The sequence below is a fragment of the Neodiprion pinetum genome, chromosome 3 (genome assembly GCF_021155775.2).
Source record: "Neodiprion pinetum isolate iyNeoPine1 chromosome 3, iyNeoPine1.2, whole genome shotgun sequence".
Lineage (NCBI taxonomy): Eukaryota > Metazoa > Arthropoda > Insecta > Hymenoptera > Diprionidae > Neodiprion > Neodiprion pinetum.
The window spans coordinates 12390504-12413450 of NC_060234.1; the positions used below are offsets into that span (position 1 = coordinate 12390504).

A 22947-nucleotide genomic window follows, 5' to 3' on the forward strand; every position below is an offset into this window, starting at 1 on the left:
TCACATTTTCTCAACTGAAACAGATAACCGATTATTTCATTGGTGATTACCGCGATGTGGGACATCGCAACGATACTATTGAACTTTGTGAGAAAATAACTGATCCCATACCACGAGGATGCACTCTGAGTCGTTTTCTCGTCACAGATATTGCTTACATAAGAACGCAGGGATCGCAAATAATCTTACCTTCGAAGCCAATTGAGGTAACCATAACATGCGCTTCAATGCAGACTTTTATTATTCAAATCACCAAGCCATCCCTGATAACCACGAATCAGAGCTGCGAACTTCAAACTTTGAAAACGCGAGTCAAATTAATCGTAGAACATATGACTTCTCAATTAACAGAAATACATACAGATACCATTTCCCCGCTAAACAAATTTGTAACAGGCCGGGAAATTGTATTGCATCACGTGATTAACTTGGATACCCTCAAGGATCAAGGACAAGCCATTTTAGACCTTGAGAGTGTCCTCGCGAATAACGAAGCGACCCTTCGGGTCAACAATACATGGGCTAACTTCAAAGGTATAGGGATCCCATCAATAGCTGCCGTTTCTGGAACGATATCCGTCTTGTCTATTCTACTCTTGCTGTGGAAATTTAATATACCAACCTATATCTCGGCGTTCGCCGGATATTGTTGCCAAAGGAATCCCTCTGCTTTGGAGGTAGTAGAACGAAGGAAATTAAAACGCAGGATTGAGACACAGGCTAAAAGTAACGAAAGAATCCTACGAGAAATCAGAAGCCGCAGAGACGCGCCTTTGTCTTCGTCGGGGGATGTGATGGAGCTGGAACATTTCTAATGAAATGTAACAGTTTATATCCTCTCGTAGGAACATGCCGGGGATTATTTAGATGAATACAAAATTTATCATGCAGCGTAGCCCGCCTTATGCGCTTGGCTTTCTTATCGGCAGCAGTGCTCAAATTACGCGATTATGCACTTCATATGCACTGTCGCCGAGCCCGGCGAGAGGCCGTGTGAGCAGTCTCAATACTGCTTCCAGGCGTAACGCACGTCTAATTTAATATAATATAACGTTAACACTTCCTTTTACCATTTTTGTTATCAATCATCATTCAATTCTCTGTTTGAATAAACATATAAATACCTATATAATCGTTGCGCAATATTTGCATGACACGGCGTGCATCTTCTGGGCTCACTGACAGTTTCATAGTTCAGCTCCTTAATTCGATCATTGTGGGTCTTCGGTCCTTTATGGATGTTGAGTGCCTGAGTCTAATACATGTGGCTAAATTTTTTTTTTTTATCAACTGCAAGTGGCGAGGAAGTGGTACTCTCTTCAACACTTTCTCTTACAAGTTAGACAATTTAGCAGGATCGCTCGTTGCGGTTAACGTGTAACGGCTGACAGTTTGACTTCGGTCAGCTGACCACAGTGACAGCTGATTTGCTATCAGCTGACTCAATATCATTGGCGCCTAATATACTGTGCTTGGACTGTTGTGTTGTGTTGACCTTCCCTCTCTTACTGTGGGTGTAATACAGACTAGTTATCTCTCTGTGTGCTGGTGAATAATACACTTCACACCACTCATTGCTGCTCGACCGTTATGAGTCTTGATCAAAATCGGTGTCCTATTTGTGAAAAGTTTACTTCACCGTCTGGCTCCTGCACTTCTTGCCAGAATAGAAGCCGAATGCCTGGCTCACTCTCTACGCGTAAATCTACGATGGCTGGCACTAACAGCGGAGGATCGGACAGTGGGGCCAACTCGAATTTCAACCTTCGCTAGCGGATATCATGAAGGCTATTCAGGCGAATACGGCGGCACTGCATGAGTACAAGGACAGTCAAAATCGATAAACGGCGGAGATAATAAAATCATTAGAAGCCTGCCATGAAACTGCTCAGGCTAATTCTAATAAAATCGCTGGATTGGAAGCCAGGTTGGCGGAATATGATGCGCAAGGTGAATCCACTCGGGGTTCTCTGTCGCAACTCAAATTGCAGATGGATGCGCTGGAAGTCGAGAACAATAGGCTCCACCAAAAACTGGCTCTCAACTCGGTTGAAATTAGAGGAATTCCGGTAAAATCTAATGAGAACCTCTACAGTATCCTCCATTCAATTGGCAATGTACTTGGATCAACTCTAGATACTGCAGATGTCAGCTCAATTTATCGGCTACCATCCAAAGATCCGACTCGTCCATCTCCAATCACAGCCGTTCTCACGCGCCGTGATACAGCGGTGAATCTAGTAACCTGCATCCGGAAGCGAAGGGGTAAACTGACAACGCGGGACCTGCAATGGAAGGACAACGAGGTTCATGATATATTTGTCAGCGAAAGCTTAACTCCGTTATCGCGTAAACTCTTTGCTGCGGCAAGGGCAGCCAGGCGGGCGAAAACTGTCATGTATGCCTGGACAAAGAATGGCAACGTCTACGTGAGAGAAAGGGATGGGGCACCACTTATACACGTCGTCAAGATTACAGATATACCTACTATATCTTCATAGCAAATAGTCCTACTTACTCCTGTTTCTGCCAACTTATTCGCTTACCTGATTGTATTAGGAAATTGGCTTCACCTGTTAAACTTGCTTTTTGTCTTATATTTAAATTACTTACTGTTCAGTGCCTGAGCGTCGTTTTGTGCCCGTGTCATTGCGATCTCGAGTGCGAGCCGCGCTCGAGCGATTCGTCTCTGCAGGGATGCCAAATCTCGCGTAGATGAGGAGGCGAGCGCGCATCACGCATTTTTTAAAACAGTCGAGTTAAGTCGTCCGTCTAGTGACGATCGTGAGTGACGCCGTGCGTTCTCTCGTACCACAACCAAAAGACGAGAGGCCCAAATATACTCTCGTATACGTTCGCTCTACGGAGTAAGGTAGATGAGTACGGCCCGAGTGTCTCTCATTCTACACGGGACCGAGTGCCCATACACGCATACCAAGGGTCTTGCACCCTTTCATCATACAACGAGCCCGAGCGCTCTTGGTGTAGTACCAACACCAATCATACTCTCATACACGTTCGCTCCTCGGAGTAAGGCAAACGCAAATCATACGAAATTCGACCGAATCGAATAAAACAAAAATCGCAATACGAAACGCACTCGAGATCGCGGTGGCACGAGCCAAACGGGCTGTAATCGGCATATACACATTCATATACACAATCGACACATACTTTTATACGTTTACAAATACACGTTCATACTTCGTGGGTTTTTATGCCGCAAGGCTTTTCCCACAAGAGCCAATAAACATTCATAATTCGATGGCTCAAACGCGAGAGTTTTTTATTCAAGAAAACCTCAACCTCTATCCTTCACCCTAATAAAAAGGGTTCAATTCAAAACTACGAGGCAACTTCGCCTATGAAGAAGCTTCGACTATACACTTACGTTGCGCGTTAATCCTTTTAGGCCTTTTGGCTTCCGTCTTTAACCTCTATATATGTATGATCACTGTGTATACTTATGCCAGTCTGTCTAGCTGTGCTAGGTTGGGCCATGTCTCATCGATTTGTTTTGTTTTTCTTGCTAAGTATTATATTCTCAATGGCTATGTGTAAGTATATTGATGTCTGTCACGTGAACGCCCAATCGTTGGTATCTCATGTTGATGAGTTTCGGGGTTATTTCTCCTCAAAACAATATCACATCATTGCCGTATCGGAATCCTGGCTGAAACCTCATATAGCTGATCAGGCTGTTCACTTGCCGGATTACAATATTCTTCGTTGCGATCGCACTGGCATTGGCGGAGGAGGTGTAGCGTTATATGTACTGTAACGTGGCAGTTCGGCTAGGCTTGCCCGTTACACGAGACTCCCTGAACCCTGGGCGAGATCCCGGAATTAGGGTCTAGGAACTCGAGTCGCGGAATGATCTCAGAGAGCGCCAGAACTGGAGTCACGCACCCGAGCTTCGACAGGGACGAAATAGAGCATTGCGACCCAGATATTTCAGGCTTTTGTTTTTATTTTTTTTTCGAGTGCACCGGCTACCCTCCAGTGACCAACTCCGACACCGAACATCTTTCGAGGCAAGGCGAAACCACGACGATCTCGCGGGAAGGACACCGAGGCTGCGGAGGGGGAGGCAACGCAGATCCCTGCAGCGAGGGAATCCAAGGCGGACGCGATTCCCGCTGGCGTCCGGCGCGCCGCAGCCTCCCCGCTTACCCCGCTTACGCCCAACCAAGGCAACCGCGAGACACCAGCTAGCGACGAGGGAGCACCACCCCGCCCAACCCCAGGACTACGTACAGCTGCGCGGGAGACGACATCGCGATCTAGCCTTAAGTTCTGCGCCGCGTAGAGACGACAGGTGCGCGGCAAGTGGCGCAATCCCCAAAATCGATGACCGATCGATTGTTGCGCATTCTTAGGGTGATGACGTCACGAAAAATTAGCGCGACGAGATCGGCGTTGCGACCATCCTAGATCACTCTAGTTCTGGCGAGGAGACGAGACAGGTGTTCTTAGTTTGCGTTAGTACTGGGTGCCCGTTTAGAGAAATTTTTTTTTGTGTGGTTAGTTACGAGGAAGAATGAGCCGTCACGAGGGAGTCGGCCACTTCGTACAGTGGATGTGGAGCGGTAAGCGTTGTTAACATTCTCGCGATCGAATTTCGAGGGTAATTGAGTAAAGGCTGATTCGATACCGGGTAGCCGTTTTCTTTTTTTTTAGTTTGCGTGTCGAAAAGTACTCGAAATTCGTTTGCCGATTCTTTTGCTTGGTGACCGTAGCCTGAGTTGCGCGTAAGAGAGTAACGTTAATTTCGGGGGATCCAGAAAATCGAGTCGAGCCACGGGTTGAGCCGAGACGTTATTGTCTCGAGCTTGAGTGTGATCGAAGTCCGTTACACGGGGTCATTTCACGTCATCCGGCACATCCTCGATTCTCGTATAGGTCGCGAGCAATCAAGGGGAGCATTCGAATTCGCGACCGCGTCCCGCCGTCGCCGAGGAAGTGAAGCTCGGGTGCGTGCTGATAAGAGTATGCGTTTTTAGAGGAGGATCGCGGGTGTCGCGACGAGCCTCGCATCACTTTAGTTATTTAATATTCTTTTTTGTCTCTTTCTTCTTTTTTTTTGTTGTTTGCATTATCAGTTAGTATTAAGTTGGCGATCAGCGCCATTTTGTAAAGGACGTTCGCGGGCAGCGCCTCGAGTCCGATTTGGTTTTTGTTTTTTTTTTATGAAGTAGGGTATTGTTAAGACGGCGACTAGCGCCCGTAGGCCGTAGAGGTCTCCTAGATTTATTCACCTTTTTTTTTGTTTGTTATTATTTTTTTTTATTTTTATTTTATTTGGAGTATTTCTACCTTTCTTATTTAGTTTAGATCAAAGTAACGTTGTATTTGGAATCGTGAAGGACGACTTGCGTGGTCGTATTATCATTCCTTTTTATTTTTTTTTTTATTTCTTTTGTTTTTGTATTATCGCTGAGGAGAAATATACCATTGGAATTTTATAGTAATTTAGCCACATCACGCGTTGGCGTACCTGTGTTGCAATTCTCTCGACCCAAAATTTACCCCTCCCCTCTCCGCGGTACTGAGCTACCGAGCATATGGTCGCGGTGTGTCGTATTATCGATTTCGAGGCGTGTTGATCACGCCAGGCGCCCAACAAACTTCGCGACATTGTTTCAGATCAAGGATACCTCGCCGGACGCCAAATTATTGTGCACGCGGTAAGTTCCCGGTTATTTGCTCCGAGTAACCGAGGTGCAGAAAAATCCACGTCACAGTACATAGATCATTGAAGGCGAAAGTTCTTGTATGCTCCTTTTCTGCCTATTCTGCAAGGCCGGAGTTTTTAATTGCTGAAATTTCCAGCGCATGTAGGTCTAAGTTGGCCTTCAGCGTAGTGTATCGTCCGCCTAAGATTGGTTACATGTCACACTTTGAGGAAGCTTTCCTGCAGTACAGTCAAGCCTATAAAAGTATTATTGTCATGGGTGACTTTAATGCAGACTTGTGTTCGAATAGCTTTGATGCTAATAATCTTAAGTCATTTTTTTCAAGTGTGAGTATGGATATTGTTCCTTACTGCCCGACGCATCACACTGCTACAAGCAGTACATGGCTTGACGTCTGCGCGGTTAATGACCTCTCCAAAGTCTCGGGTTATTCACAATTACCTGTTGCCTTTTTATCAAGTCATGACCTGATTAGTGTCAGTTTTCTGTTTATTTCTGATAAGATTGAACCACGCGAAATCATATATAGAGGCTTCAAGCTCCTTAACTCCCAAGCCTTTAAACTTGACATTGAAGCCTGCGACTGGTCGCAGGTATTTACTGCTACCTCGATTGACGCCAAAGTTGACCTACTAAATACTTTCGTACTAGAGACAATAAATAAACATGCTCCAGTTCGTAAAGCCCAGCTAAGGCGTCCTCCAGCTCCTTGGCTGGATAACAATATTAAGACGCTCATGAGTGAGCGGGACGCTCTCTACAAAGCATTCCGGAGAACTAGATCACTTGTCGTCAGAGATAAATACCGAGTCCTGCGTGGTCGTGTCAAAGCCATGATTTTAGCTGCAAAAAGCAAACACTACATGTCGAAGTTTAGAGGACTCAAAGATCAGAAGTCAATATGGCGCGAACTTCGGAGTATTGGAATAGCCAAATCGAATGAAGACAATGTGCCTGGGAATATATCTCTAGAAGACCTGAACAACTTTTTCGCTGAACCTTTTGAACGCGACAGGCATGCCAGCACTGTGGATAAACTAGCTACAATGACGTCGCGCCTTGTACCCTTCAGAGACGGTAACTTTTATTTCAAGTCAGTAACTACGGAATGTCTTATGCGTAATTTGTTCAAGTCAAAATCTAATGCTAAGGGCATTGATGCTATTCCACTTGCCTTTCTGAAACTATGCATGCCTGCTATACTCCTTCCTATACTTGATATATTTAACTTCTCGTTGACAAACAGTGTCTATCCCACACTCTGGAAAAGCTCGCTTGTTCGGCCTGTTCCGAAGATTAAACACCCTGGTAGTAAGCAGGACTTTCGGCCTATATCCATTGGCTGCTCACTTTCCAAATCGCTCGAACGAATAGTCTTCGACCAAGTTTCTGATTATCTTGACCTTTATGGTCATCGTGATCCGTACCAATCGGGATTCAGGAAGGGGTATAGTGCGCAGTCTGCACTTATTAGGGTCACTGACGATATAAGGCGTGCCATCGATGATAGGAAATGCACAGTGCTTGTCCTCTTCGATTTAAGAAAAGCTTTCGATATGGTAAACCATCCACTCCTTGTCACTAAGCTTGCGGACCTTGGATTATCTAGCTCGGCCTTGAATTGGTTTCTCTCTTATCTATGCGACAGAAAACAGGCTACTGTAGGACATGACGGCAATCTCTGTTCATGGCAAGATGTCTCATGCGGTGTACCTCAGGGTACTGTTCTAGGGCCTCTCCTCTTCTCTATTTTTATTAAGGATATGCCCCTCGCGCTGAAACACTGTAAGCATATGATGTATGCGGATGACTTACAGATATACTTACATTGTTATCCTGATGAGCTTCCTCAGGCTGTGGAGAGAGTTACCGAGGACGTCTCTAAAACGAAAGCACTCATAATTAGCAGTGCTCGGTACCGCAGCTCAATTGAATCATCGTATGTTCCTCCTATCCGGGTTAAAGATGAGGTTATCCCGTACGTTGTCCAGGCCAAGAATCTGGGTGTTATCATTAACAATACTCTGACTTGGTCGGAACACGTGCTGTTTATCTCGCGGAGAGTGCATAATACTCTTTGGCAATTAAAATCCAATAAAGAACTTCTGCCAACTCGCCTGCGGTCCTCGTTGGTAAACTCGCTAATTTTACCTATCTTCGACTACTGTGCATTAGTTTATTGCGATTTAACAGCTGGTCTGGAGCTTAAGCTAAAGCGCGCCCTCAATTCTTGCGTGCGATTCGTATTTGATGTGCACAAATCTGAGCATATCAGCCCATACTACCGTATGCTTGGATGGCTTGATTTGGCTGATAGGCGCAAGTACCTGTTGGGAACTTTTCTGTTCAATACTATGAGTCTCGGGTCACCTAGTTATATCTCTGATGAGTTGGTTTTCTTGTCAGCAATACGTCACCGATTAAGTAGAGGTGACCCAAAGGATCTGTTTGTTCCTTTACACCGAACAACTGTATACCAAAGATCGTTTCTTGTATCGGCTTGTGTCCTCTGGAACACATTGCCTACCTCAATTCTCTCCGTAAATGTCTTCAGGCTAAAACTTAGGGAATATTTGGCCAGTAATACTGTTTAATTCTATTGAATAAGCGCAAATTTGATTTAAATATTTTCTATATTGTGTTGTCCTTAGGGTACTCTCTCTGTGAGTACAGCCTGTTGTGTGTCTCTTCGGCTCGTCTTTCAAGCTCAAATTCTGCCGCTTTTTGCCTCCAGGCTTTTTGGTTACAGATTGTATGGCATGCTCTTTTTCTGCCTTTTTCAAACTGCACTCTTGAAATTGGCATTTTTTCTTCCTCTGCACGGCGCTTTTCGATTTTGGATTCAACGGTTTTCCTAACCTCAATCTTTGGGTTGCTCGTTGGCGGGCTTTTTTGCTCATCTGTCAATCTCGCCTTTTCTCCATTGTGGACTGGTGGCGCCATCTGTCGGGATCCTTCTATCACTTGGGCCACACTGAGTGAGACCGTGACGTCATCTGCTGGGATTCATTTTACGAGCAATTATCGATAACGAGCTCTGTCGGTTATCGGATGTTTCTCTTATCATCTGGCACTACAAGAATTCAAATCACCTACTTGCGAACACTTTTATCGATCGCTGATTGATCGATTGAGTATTTTTCTCATTTCACATTACCATGGCTCCTAATTGTGCGATCTGCAATGGCGCTATCAAACGCAAAGAGCCTTCTGCTTCTTGTACGGGTGTTTGTTCGCGCGACTTTCACCTTTCATGCGTTAAATCTGCATACAAATTCGACCCCTCGGAATTCAAATGCGAACAATGCATACGACGTCGGTCGACCACACTCGAGCGTTCGCCCCCATTATCACCTGACCGTTTGAATCTGGAGCTTCCCACTTTGATGCAAGCGGCTGCAGCGCCAACTACTGCAACTGCAATGGCCACCACTGCGACTGCAGCGTCTACTGCTGCACGTCGCTTTACGATCGACGATGTGATGTGCCAGCTACAGGCTAATGCTGTGGCCCTTGACTCCAAACTCGATAAAAAAATCGATAAACTTAAAATTGACCTTACAATTGCCTTCGATGCTAAACTTGAGCAAAAAATTGAGACCTTGAAACTCGACATGATGCAGCAGTATGGGGATATTCGAGGCACGGTCGCCGAAGTTGTTCAAACAATGTCCACCATTCGTGAGGATGTTGCTGGCTTGTCTGCTGGTCAGAGTAATATCTTGTCGAGAGTTGCGGGTATTGAATGCCAAGCTCTCGAGTCGGCCGAAGAGATCACTTCGATGAAACAACGACACGTCGAAGAAATATCCGCAGTCACACAGGAGATGGCCTCCTTCATTGGCTCGACTTCATCCTTGTCTCGGTCATCTGCTGCACCAGCTTTATCTACGACAACGGAATTTGTTGTTCGCGGTCTACCATTGGAGCTCTCCCTATCCGACTCTGAGATTGTGAGTGCTATCTTTTCCTTTCTGGGCGTCTCTCAGCTCTTAGGCGATGTTCTGGATTCACGCGTTATGAAACCGAAAACGGGCCAGCCCAACAATCCTCACGTTCGTGATTCCACTTCGAGCACTGTGTCCAAGAGATCGCTGGTGGTTCGCCTGAAATCATCGGCCGCTCGCGACTTCGTCCTCGAAATAGTTTCAGCTAGAAGGGTCCTTACCGTCCGTGACATCTTCTCTCTGAACTGTGATGACCGTATCTATATTAATGAATTGCTTCCAACAAATATCCATAAGCTCTTGCTGTTAGCTAAATCTAGAGCTCATGAACTCAACCTAAGCTATGTTTGGGCTAATCGGGGTGTTGTCAAGGTTCGGAGAGAAGGCTGTCCTGAGATTATAATTCTCCAGTCCGAGTCGGATCTAAAATTAAGCATAGAAATTCGCTTTATAATCGAGCTAGGCGTACGGGTGATTTGCTGTCCATGGCCGTCTACCGTCAATATCGCAATGCCCTTTGTAGTGAATTACGTATCGCTAAAGATAATTTCTACTGCTAACGCATCTCGTCGATCTCTGATCCGTCTGGAATTTAGAGGGAGCTGTCGTCTCTTGGTCTCACTGGAGCTAGGGGATCTTCCCCTTTTTCCTTTTTTTCTCCTGATAGCCTTAATCAGTTTTATTCCGCTGTCTCAACCTCTGATTTTCCCCATCGAGATTCTCTATCTTCCCTATGTCTCCGCCCACTGTCTCCCTCTCAACCTGTGTTCGAGTTTGTCGAGATAACCGCTGAGTCACTGTCGTCAGTTTTGTTTGTTCCCCACTCTTCCTCATTATCCCAGGGCCCTGACTTACTTTCCAATTATGCGATTAATAAAGCTGTCCCGCTTCTTTTTAACAGCCTTCTGGACATGTTCATTGCTAGTCTCCGTCTGTCACATTTCCCGTCTTTATGGAAATGTGCCTTCATTCGTCCGATCCTTAAAACTGTTCCTCCGTCGTCCCCATCTGACACTAGACCAGTCGCGAACCTCTGCGAGCTCTCTAAGGCCCTGGAGCGAATTGTTTTCGGTCAGGTTACTGACTTTCTTCAGGTTAATGATCTTACCAATCCCTTTCAGTCGGGCTTCAGGAAGGGTTACAGCACGTTGACTACTCTGCTTAAGCTTAACCAAGACATCAGACAGGCAGTTGATGACAGAAAACTAACGGTGCTTGTTCTCTTTGATTTTAGCAAGGCGTTTGACATGGTTCCACATCACCTACTTCTACGTAAACTTCGTCTCTTGGGTTGCTCGGATGGAGTGCTTGCCTGGTTCTTCTCATATTTATCTAAGCGATCGCAAGCAGTTGTTGATGACAGGGGAACTGTTTCCTCCTGGTTCTCCACCAATATGGGTGTTCCACAGGGATCGGTTCTTGGTCCTCTTCTTTTTTCAATCTTCATCCGTGATATTGGAATTGGTCTGAACTATACCCAATACCTCACTTATGCGGATGATACACAGATTTATCTTACCTGCTACCCCAGTGACCTGGCTCGTGCTCTATCCGATCTGACTCTCGACGTGAATTATATCTTCGATTATGCTGTGGTGAATGAACTCATGTTAAACCTTGCGAAGTCGAAGGTTATGATTTTGGGTACTGGTGCTTACAATAATCAAATTGATTTTACGACTCTCCCTCGCATTCGAGTCAGGGGGAATGAGCTTCCCTATGTCTCGCACGCACGCAACCTGGGCATCATTATGCAATTCAACCTCTCGTGGCACAAGCACATTTTGCACATTTCGTCCAAGGTGAACTTCACTCTCTTTCGCCTGAAATATAATAAGAATCTTCTATCGAAGAAATTGCGCATCATGCTTATAACTGCACTTGTTTTTCCTCTTATTGATTATTGTTGCCTCGCCTATATCGATTTAACGGGTGAACAGAACCTGATATTGGAATGATTAATCAATAACTGTATTCGCTTCATTGTCAACGTACGTCGTGACATCTATATATCCCCATATCGCAATAGCTTATCTTGGCTTACGGTTTCTAATCGCAGAAAGTACTTTATGGGCATCCTTATTTTCAAGCTTCTCAAATTAAATGTCCCTTCCTACATCTACGACCTCTTCTCTTTTGCTCCCACATCAACTCGTCCAACTCGTCTCCACTCTACACCAACATTTTCCATCCCCTTGCATCGTACCTCCACATTACGCAATTCCTTCGTTCTCTCTGCATCTTATTTCTGGCATTCCCTTCCTCCTAGCATCACAACTCTGCAGTGTCTCTCCACCTTCAAGAGAGATCTGCGGACGCATTTGTTGGCTTCGCAACTTTAATATATTCGGTTGCACTCATTGCGTGCGGTGAATCGGCTTGCTGGCCACTCTCCTTTTCTTTTCTTTTCTTTCCTTTTATTCTTTTTCTTCTTCTTTGCACTATTTCTATGTTTTATTTACACTTTTGTGCTCGCGGTTTCTCCGCATCTTGATTCTGCACGCTTTTTCTTAGTTTTCTTAGTTTTCTTAGTTTTAAGCTCTTAGGTTAAGTTTTATTACATTATATTTCATTAGATTATATTTGCTCTATTTTCATGTACGCATTGCCCACGGAGTCTTTTCTCCAGGGCATGATAAAACTTATTCATTCATTCATTCATTCATTCATTCTCTCTCTCTCTCTCTCTCTCTCTCTCTCTCTCTCTCTCTCTCTCTCTCTCTCTCTCTCTCTCTCTCTCTCTCTCTCTCTCTCTCTCTCTCTCTCTCTCTCTCTCTCTCTCTCTCTCTCTCTCTCTCTCTCTCTCTCTCTCTCTCTCTCTCTCTCTCTCTCTCTCTCTCTCTCTCTCTCTCTCTCTCTCTCTCTCTCTCTCTCTCTCTCTCTCTCTCTCTCTTGCAGTTGGTCTGCGTGAGCCACCTGGGCTCGTACCTCATTCTCTACTATTTCTTATCTTATCACTTTCTATTTCTTATTGCAAGTAACTTCGAGGCTGGTTGACTCTTACTTACGCATTGTTAGTGACTATTGCGTTATTTTACTATCTCTCTCTTCGAGAATACCTAAATATCTAATATCGCTGTATAGCAGCGTGTTCTGTTAAATTGTCAATTCTTATCTTGGCTATTGAGCATTACTATTTCATTATACTTCTTCTGATTAATTCATAACTGTTTCTTTACTTATTATCTTTGATTAATTTATCTTAGTGAGTGTACCGCGTGAGCGATCTTATGTCACGAGCGCCGCATATTTACTCAAAACTGTAATATATTACCGATTATATCGATTATTATTTTATATATTATTATTATCTTTAGAAACAAGGAAGCATAGTTTTAGTTAGTCCATACAAAATATTTTATTATAACCAGTTCGTGGAGTAGCCAAGCGCAACGGCGTAGTTGGACAGCCAGCAACGTCAGCGTCTTCGCGCCCGCCAGATCCCGGGTGTAACCAACACCGGGATGAGGCGAGCGCGAAATCACGCGCTTCGAGAATGACTGTTGCGAGGCGAGCCTTTGTTCGAAATTGTGAATTCAGCGGAAACTCGCTCGCCGCCCGACGTTCCAAGGGGTGTTGGACGAGCGAGCGAAGTCAGTCCCGCTAGAGACAGGATCAAACCAACGTCAACGGAAACAGGCTCCTTCAAAGCTGTCGAGTATAGAGTTATAAGTCTTGGGTCTCCGACGATTAGAGAGAGCATTCCTTTAAATCTACACGCGGTGATCCAAGCGTCTCGCGTCGCGACGTTAGCCTTCGAAGTTAGACTTTAAGTGTAGGAAGCTGTGCCACGAACTGAATCAAGTTGTGTAGTCTTAATTGAATGTGAGTGTGAAAGCGTGAGCCGTTCTGCGAATTCGGAGCTGAACCACCGAAGACTAAGTGCGAGAGAGAGAGAACGTGAGTAGTATAAGAACATAGTGTAAGCTTCCTTGTCTAGAACCTTGCTGCTTTTAGTTGATTCATTAAACATTTCTACTTGCTTCCTTCAAAATATTGGTGCAATATAATTGAAATCCTCCAAACCATTTCCCACGGAACGCCCTGTAGAGGACGTTCACCTACCAACCCACCTAAAAATTAAATATAAACCTCGGTAAGAACAAAGAGGGTGAAGTCGTCGCGTGCGAGACCGCTCCGCACGTGGCACTTACATCGCCGCGCGGTCCCGCTCGCCGTTCTTTTGACTTTGGAGTATTGCGCCGTATCGAATAACATCTTTTTCATTATTTTCTTCGCTAATACCGCTGATCGTAGTTGTCCTTAGTGCATAAAAAACCCAAATTTATTAATATTTCAACTCAAGAACAAAGGTTAGATGAAATCAATTAAATATCGAAGAGGTATGAATATTTAATAACGTGTGAATGATTAAGTGTGGGAATTGGGAGGAGACCGCTCGACTCCACGAGGAAAGTCAGGAGGAGAAAATGCTCGACTCCTACGGACGGGCTCGTCAGCCCGTCGCGTTATATTGTGAGAGACAAGCTCGATCGTATGATTCAGTTGAGAGACAGCGCATAATATGTTAACATAATATGTAAACATAATATTTTCCGTAGGAAGAGTAGAAACATAAATATATATGTATATCAGCACATATATACACGGTGACGTGGTATTTTGTACCCCGTCACTTTGTTTAATTATCGCATTTCCCTAGGTGCAGATATCGCTAAAAATAACGAAAGCACGTCTGAGGCCAATACTCCAAAAAGGAACGACTAATTATCTTTAAGTTGAATTCTCTTTACTAAGCTAATTGTATGCTATTTTCTAATTCTGTAATGCTCTACGAGAACCATCCGCGAGACCTTCGCGTCAGGATACCAGGACACTGCCTGACAGGGGTCACGTACCAGCTCAACATCGACCACCACCGACTACAGACGAACGAATACCGCTGAAACCACTCCCGATGGATGCCTATCTAGTTGTCGAACAGGGTCGTGCGTGATGCACAAACAGCACCTCCAACCATTTGAGACTTATCGGCCAGGAGCCGAACAACGAACGAATGCTTCTACCGCTCGGATGCATCGTCAGGCGGCGTACAGGGCTGTGCGTCAAAAACACAACAAAGCCTCCCGTCGACGATACTTATCAGCCTGGAGCTGAACCGACCCTAACATCTACTAAGTCGTTGACTATCCAATAGAGGACCGTTTTCTCTTCACGAACCGTCCTATCGAAGGACTGCGGCGTGGAATAGGCTAATGATATGCTGACCACGTGGATCTGGTGGATCTAGTGTGGGGATCCGGGTTGAGGGCCATCACCACCAGATCCTTCCGGCATGAGGGCTTCAATGAGCGAGGGCCGGGATGCAGCACCGACGAAATAGCTACAACGGGGAGTACCAGTAAAGCAAGGAGTGAGTTACAGTCGATCGCAAGTCCAAAGGACCGGTGACGTAATATTGCCGCACACCTCAATATCGCAACACATGAGCGGTACGACCCCCCCCCCCCCCCCCCTCTCACCAACGATACCGCATAGCTGAAGGAAAACATCTCTAACCACCTTCCGACGTCCCGATACCTCGATACCTGTCGTCGAGGGAAAAGAAAAACAAGCGGCGAGGGATTATCGCCGCCTATCCGTGGACCAGGCCACGCGACCTGCTGGTCCAATTAGAATACCGCAAATTTTAGGAAGAATCACGTGACAGCAGCTCGACGAAAATCAGGATCATCGCTCATCTCGTCACTCTACGTTCAGTTTTCGCAGTAAACAGACGTGTTCTCGTTAGAAAGTTTCTCGTATCATTATCGCATCTATATCGTATTCTATACCAGTTTCTACCTTCTTTCATGTAAGTGAGGTTCCTTTTCTATTTTGTGAAGCCACGAGATTACTTGCAATATATCGTACCTTTATCTTTATCTCTTTCTCTCTTTACCTTGCAGTTGGTCTGCTTGAGCCAATTGGGCTCGTATCTTTTCTCTTTATCTTGCAGTTGGTCTGCTTGAGCCACCTGGGCTCGTACCTTATTCTCTCTTATCTCTTATCTTGTCCCTTTCTCTGTCTTATTGCAAGTAACTTCGCGACTAGTTGACTATTACTTACGCATTGTAGTGACTATTGCTTATTTTATTATCTTTCTCTTCTGGAATATTTGAATGTCTAAAATCGCTGTCTAGCAGCGCGTTCCGTTGAAGGATCAATTTTTATCTTAGCTATTGAGCATTGCTATTTTGTTATATTTTCTCTGATTAGTTATATCTGTCTCTTTACCTATTACCGTTGATTATCGTATCTTAGTGAGTGTACCGCGGGAGCGATCTTACATCGCTGCGCGGTCCCGCTCGTCGTTCATTTGACATTGGAGTATTGTGCCGTATCGCATAACATCTTTTTCACTATTTTTTTCGCTAATATCGCTGATCGTAGTTGTCCGTAGTCTATTTGGTTTGCCGTACGTTGCATATTAATTATCTTGAATATTGTTTGCCTTATCTTGAATTACCTTTTATCGTACCGAATATTATCTCTCTTTCTCTCGCACTTACCGCAAACTAGAGACTACGTATTATCTGTTATTCTCTATATCTTATAATAATTTTCTATTTGACCTGTCGCTTGAATTTACCTTGTAATTCATAATTCCCTGCCTGCCTATTTCTGATCATTCTGGTAATGTGATAACTATTACAATTGTTGTATTTCGCATGTGTTTATAATCGCTTCTCATATTTTATGAATTATTTGCTTACCGCTTAATTTAAGTACAGTATATCTTTTTCTGTTCTGCCCATCTATCATAAAACCGTGTTAATCATTACCTTTAGTATCGTGAGCTTGCGCATATTTCCCGCTTATTCGAAAAACGTTCCGTTATTTGTTAACTCTCTCGCTTAACCTTTCTCTGGCTGTAAATATTGTTAATTATCGCATTTATCGTAATTGTATCTCAATCTCTTCAGCTGCTTGCTTGTCATTAAACTTATCGCTTCTTGCTTAATATATTTGACATTATTCCTGCTTCACCTGTTTCTTATTTTATCTATTGGATTCGACTCCGCCCCTCTACCATTATCTTGTCTCTCTGAGCGAACTGTGCAAAACCGTCGTAGAACCTGACCTTACCTTTATCTATTACCTTTACCTTTACCTCTGTCTTTTTCTCTAATTATCTATTTTTGACGCATGTGCGTCTGGCGCCCAACAATCGTATCTTTCTCCCTTAGTATCTCTCTCTCTATCTAATTATTCAGGTTAGTGACTGCGCCGTAGGGTAACCAATTATCGTTCTATCGTTCTACCCTCAACGTTATAAAAATATTGGTTACAACGCACACATAAACAAATAACATCTGCTAGCTCGCGAGAGTCTTCTTTCAAAAAAAGGACTCTTGTTGTAGCAACTGAAGTTTCAGTTATCGCGAAACCTTTTTATCGTACGCACGGAGTCCCGGAGCAAAAAACATATAAACCCATATAAAATCGAATACACCTTCTTAAAGCAATTGCCTTTGGCAAACGAATTATACGATCGAGCGCTGTCTCTCAACTAAATCATACGAACGAGCGCTGTCTCTCAACTGAATCATACGATCGAGCTTGTCTCATCGAATTTGTGGCAGTACATCCTGTGAAGCTCGGTCAGCATTTCCCATTGGATTATAATTCTGCTTTGTCAACGTTTTGGACTACATTATCACGATACAACAGCCGCCCAGTCTCCACCAGCAGCATTCACCACGGATAACTTCGATCAAAAAAGATAAGTGAACACAATTGGACACTCCTTGTGATAACAAGTTTGAAGATTATCGTTACGCGCTTCATACCTCGTTGAAAGAATACGTTCAGTTTTTCCTTGTTACATTTTTACCAGTTTCATTTAATTTGATTGTAATATTATATTTTCCTTGATAAAAAATGAGTCGAGACGCGAAAAAGGTTGCCCTTATCGTTCAAAAAGGCAAAGGCCTTAACGAACAATTGAATATATTGACCAACGGGCTCGAATAAGCGGAGATTGATTACGTAAATGCAAAACTTCGCTTAGAAAGAATTACTGTTTTATTTCACGCGTATGAAGAACACCATGACGAACTCGCTATTCTCGATGCCGATAGCGTACAAATACAAGAGATTGACAGTCTCAGAGACAAATATTACCGGGTCGCGAGCCGAATTCAAACGATGCAAGTAGCTAACGCCGAAAATAATATTACCGCGCCTATCGGAAATTCAACGTTCATGGAGAGACAGAGATTGTTGAAATTACCAGCGGCCGAAATTCCGAAATTCGATAGAAATCACGACAAGTGGCTATCGTTCAAGAATACTTTCAAGTCTATGGTAGAGTCGCGTACTGACATAGATAACGTCATAAAGTTCACTTACTTGAGAAACGCGTTACAAGGAGAAGCTCTCAACAAATTATGAATCTACGATCTTAGCGCGGAACATTACGAGAACGCGTGGAAACTTTTGACCGATTCTTATGACCGCAAACGTGTGCTCGTATCCAAGCATCTCGATGCCATATTAAACATTTTGACTATTGACAACGCCACTTCGACTAATTTGTCAAAGTTAATTGACGACATGAGACAACACATGAGCATGTTACAATCTTTGCAAGTAGAGCCAGACGAGAGAGTCATCATCAGAATATTAGAAAGGGCATTGCCAGTGCATATTCATAGAAAATGGGAAGAGTCTTTGAGCCTGGACGAGCTACCGGAATTAAACAAATTTTATCAGTTCATTAATGAGACGATATTTAGACTTCGCACCTTTGAACGAGATGAGTCGCGGCGGGGAGGAAGTATCGCTATAAAACGGGGCGGACATCAAATTTCGAGCGGAAACAAATATCGACGACACGAGTCGGGCGTTCGCGCTTTCATCACGGGTACCTCAGACTCTTGCCCCAAATGCAAAGAATCTCACCCGTTGTTCAAGTGTCCAATTTTCGAAAAATTACCGATCAATCTAAGATCGAACGTAATTAAAACAGCAAGACTTTGCCGCAATTGTCTTCGCGCTCATCCCGGGCGTTGTACCGCCACCCATTGCAAGCGATGTAACGTTTATCACCATACGCTCTTACACGGAGAATCTGCGACGAAATTGGGACAGTTGTCCTACCAGAAAAAAGATCAAGACACGAATAATCCTCAAAAACAAGCATGACTAGCCAACATTGCTTTGAGTACCGCTGCACACACTTTTCAACCACAATTGATAATGAGTGCGATTGTTCGTGTAAGAAACGCGAACGGGACATTTATTCAAGCAAGAGTGTTACTCGATACATGCGCAACAGCACATTTTGTCACAACAAAACTCGCGCGGTCATTAAATTTACCTATACGCAAATGTGAGATATCCATCAGTGCGATCGACGAGATGGAAACGAAATCAAACGGGTGTATTGATATTAGCTTCCGATCGTTGCACAGCGATTATCAAAAATCGTTGAATTTTCTAATGATTCCGAAAATCGCAGAATTCTCACCGAACAAAATCTTCCCGCGAAAACACTTCAACATTCCCCCTGATTTACCACTAGCCGATCCGCAATTCAATATACCCCGTCCAATAGATATGTTGATAGGTTCGGGTGCTACAATATCATTGTTGTCTATCGGTCAGATTAATTTATCCCAAGGAAATTTCGACCTTTACGCCCAAAAGACTTTGCTTGGCTGGGCAATCGTGGGAGGAAATAATTCTCAAGATGCAAAGAATCGTGTGACGTGCAATTATAGCGAGTTAACGTCACAAATGAACAAGTTCTGGGTAATCGAAGAGCCTTATACGAAAAACAAAAGATTCCCAAGAATCGTTGTGTGAGTCACATTATAGGAAAAATACAACGCGCAATACGGCTGGACGATACATAGTGCGCTTGCCATTCCGAGAAGAGAATATCGAACTAGGCAATTCTCGATCTTCAGCTTTGCGTCGTTTTTATTGTCTCGAACGTCGATTCAAAACGGATTCAAATCTTTTTGCGGAATATAGCAAAGTAATGCAAGAGTATATAACTCTTGGGCATACGTCATTAATAGAAAATGCAATTGAAGAAGGATATTATATGCCTCATCATCCTGTGATTAAAGAATCAAGCTCAACGACAAAACTACGGGTAGTGTATAACGCGTCCGCGAAAACTAAAAGGGGCATTTCTTTAAATGACGCGTTGATGGTCGGCCCGACCATACGGAATAAATTGTTTGAGCATATACTCCGATTTCGCATGTACGAGTACGTGCTCACAGCTGATATCGCAAAGATGTACCGACAAGTTCTCGTTGACGCTCGCGATAGAAAATACCAGCGTATTTTCTGGTACCACGAAAATAAAATAAAAGCGTATGAGCTGAACACTGTGTAACAGTTGAATTTAGCCGCCAGAGAGACTACGGAACTCAGTGATAGGTAGGTCCGTAGGGAGGGGGGCTTTCACCTAAGCGGTGATACGACGGTAGAGAATCGATCGAGAAGTGGAAGAGAGAGGACGGTTGAGAATCGATCGAGCGGGAAGCGGGAGACGACGGATGAGAGGATCGTCAGCAGAGTGCGCTCGCAATAAAGAATCATCACGAAAGAAGAAAGACAACCGACGAAACAAAAAACGCATTCGGATTCCCGATCGAGGAAAGCCCACCAAGAATGACGGACGAGGGAATTCGAATTGGCCGGACACGGAATTAAGGATCTGAAGAATATCCTCAATAACGCTGATGATAAGTTTTATCTACGTTCTGACCTGTCCTATTTTATTAATAATTTTATGAGTATGACTTTTATGAAATTGTTGTCGTCCTAGATGTCCGCCGTCCCTATTTTATTTATACATTTATTTATTCTTTTTGTTGATATTTATTCGCTTCTCGTATTCGATTCTAATTTTATCCATACATGTCATTGAGTCATACCAACGTCCGAAATTTCGTTTAAAATAAAAACAATAAAACACCATAAAAGAAAATTGTTACGGAAGATTTTCGTTAATTGCGAGGGGCTCCGCAATTGGAGTGGATCCGAGTCTACAAAAACCGCGAAAACGAAAAGACCGTTACAACTGTGACGTTTGGTGTTGCGTCCGCACCGTATTTAGCTATTCGGACAATTCAACAGCTCGCGGATGATGAAGGAGCGACTTTTCCCCTGGCGCAGAAGGTACTAAAACGCGACTTTTACGTCGACGATTTTCTTACGGGAGGGAATTCTATCGAAGAAGTGTTACAAGTACGTGATCAAGTCATCGAGTTGTTGAAACGCGGCGGATTTATTATACGTCAGTGGATGTCAAATCATACACACGCTCTCGACAACATTAATGAGAAAATTTTCGGAGTTGATTGCGCGGTGGAGCAAAATACCGTGTTGAGAACGTTGGGAGTAACTTCGAACTCGCAACGTGACACTTTTGTCTACAGTGCAAAGCCCATTGATTTAACAACAAAAATTACGAAACGGATCATTTTATCGGAAATCGCTAAAATTTTCGACCCTCTCGGTTTGTTAGGCCCAATAATCTTAACTGCAAAATCCATCATGCAAAAATGTTGGAACGCGAAAATCGATTGGGACGAATCAGTCACACAGGACTTGTTTACTATTTGGTCCTCTTTCGCGAGCCAAATGAATCTCATACGCGATGTATCCGTAGAACGACGGCTTTTAATCAAAGATCCAACGCGAATTGAGCTTCATGGTTTTTGTGACGCAAGTAAGATAGGCTATGGAGCATGCTTATATATGCTTTCTACGAATCAAAATAACGAAACGATCGTACGACTAGCTTGCGCAAAATCTCGTGTCTCTCCCTTAAAGGGAAATGAAGATGGGACTACTATTCCTCGGTTGGAACTTTGCGGCGCTCTAACTCTTTCGCGACTTTTCATTGAAGTTCGGTCGACCTTCGAATTTCATCTCGATAAAATCATTTTTTGGTCAGATTCGACGACCGTATTACAATGGCTTCAAAAATCTCCACAGACCTTGAAAGTTTTCGAAAGAAATCGTGTTTCCGAAATTCAATCTCTTCGAGATCAGGTCGAGTGGAGACACGTGCGTACAAAGGATAACCCAGCGGATGCACTTTCGCGAGGACAACTTCCTCTGAATTTCTAAAAAACACGACGTGGTTCAAGGGACCATCGTGGCTTTCAAAACCAAAAAATCAATGGCCAGAGAACTTAGAAATTGTGATTTCAAGGTCAAAAGACACCTGTTGCTTAGTCGAATTGCCCAACGAACTGTTTCTTCGTATGAAACAATGTTACATGTGCTAGCATTTTGTCTTCGTGTACGTCGAAACAATACATATGTTCAAAAAAATATCTGCGTGCAAGAAAAAATCGAATTAGAGCGCCGAATTCTGCAAATTATTCAACAAGAACAATTTCAAGACGAAATAAAATATATAAAAAAGACCGGTAGCGCAAAAGGCTCACGACTCTCCTCTCTCAATCCGTTTCTAGACGAGTATGGATTACTTCGTGTAGGTGGACGCTTACGACATGCTGAAGTAACGGACGATTATCGGTGCCCTATTCTGTTGCCCCCTCAGCATCATGTAACCGAATTAATTATCAAAAAGATTCACCATGAGAACTTTCACGCCGGAATTCAAGGTACCTTGAGCGCGATACGTCATCGGTTTTGGATAACAGACGGGAAAAATCAAGTTCGAAAGATTGTACGACGATGCGTGCGCTGCATTCGACATAGACCGAGTTTACTCCATGCTCGAATGGGAGATCTTCCGGAGTCGCGTGTCAAGGCTACGGGAGCTTTTACCCATGTAGGGGTCGATTTCTTCGGTCCCATTTACATAAAAGAAAAGAAACTTCCAAATCGCAATCGGGTAAAAGCGTACGGGTGCATTTTCATATGTATGTCAATTAAGGCCATTCATATTGAAATAACGAGTGACTTGACAACAGATGGCTTTTTAGGCGCGCTTAAACGTTTTATCGGACGAAGGGGAATACCTCAACACGTTTATTCCGACAACGGTACAAATATCGTCTGTGCAAATAACAAATTACGCGAATTGTACGCTCTTTTAAACTCAGAAGATTTCAAGAAGAATCTGAATACATTTGCCATCCGAAAGAATATAATTTGGCACTTTTCCCCTCCTATATCTCCTCATTTTGGGGGTATTTGGGAAGCAGCCGTCAAGTCTTTCAAACACCATTTCTACCGAACAATAGGCAACCAATTATTGACTTTTGAAGTATTCAACACCTTGACAATCGAAATAGAGGCCATATTGAATTCGCGACCTATCTGCTCTATTTCTACAGACCCAAACGATCCCCTTGCAC

General features: G+C 43.8%; 1 protein-coding gene across 1 annotated transcript in view; it reads left to right on the plus strand.

The window, feature by feature from the left end:
* LOC124214342 (uncharacterized) overlaps positions 1-22947 on the plus strand; it is a 474723-nt gene that overhangs the window by 451396 nt on the left and 380 nt on the right. The window lies entirely within an intron of this gene.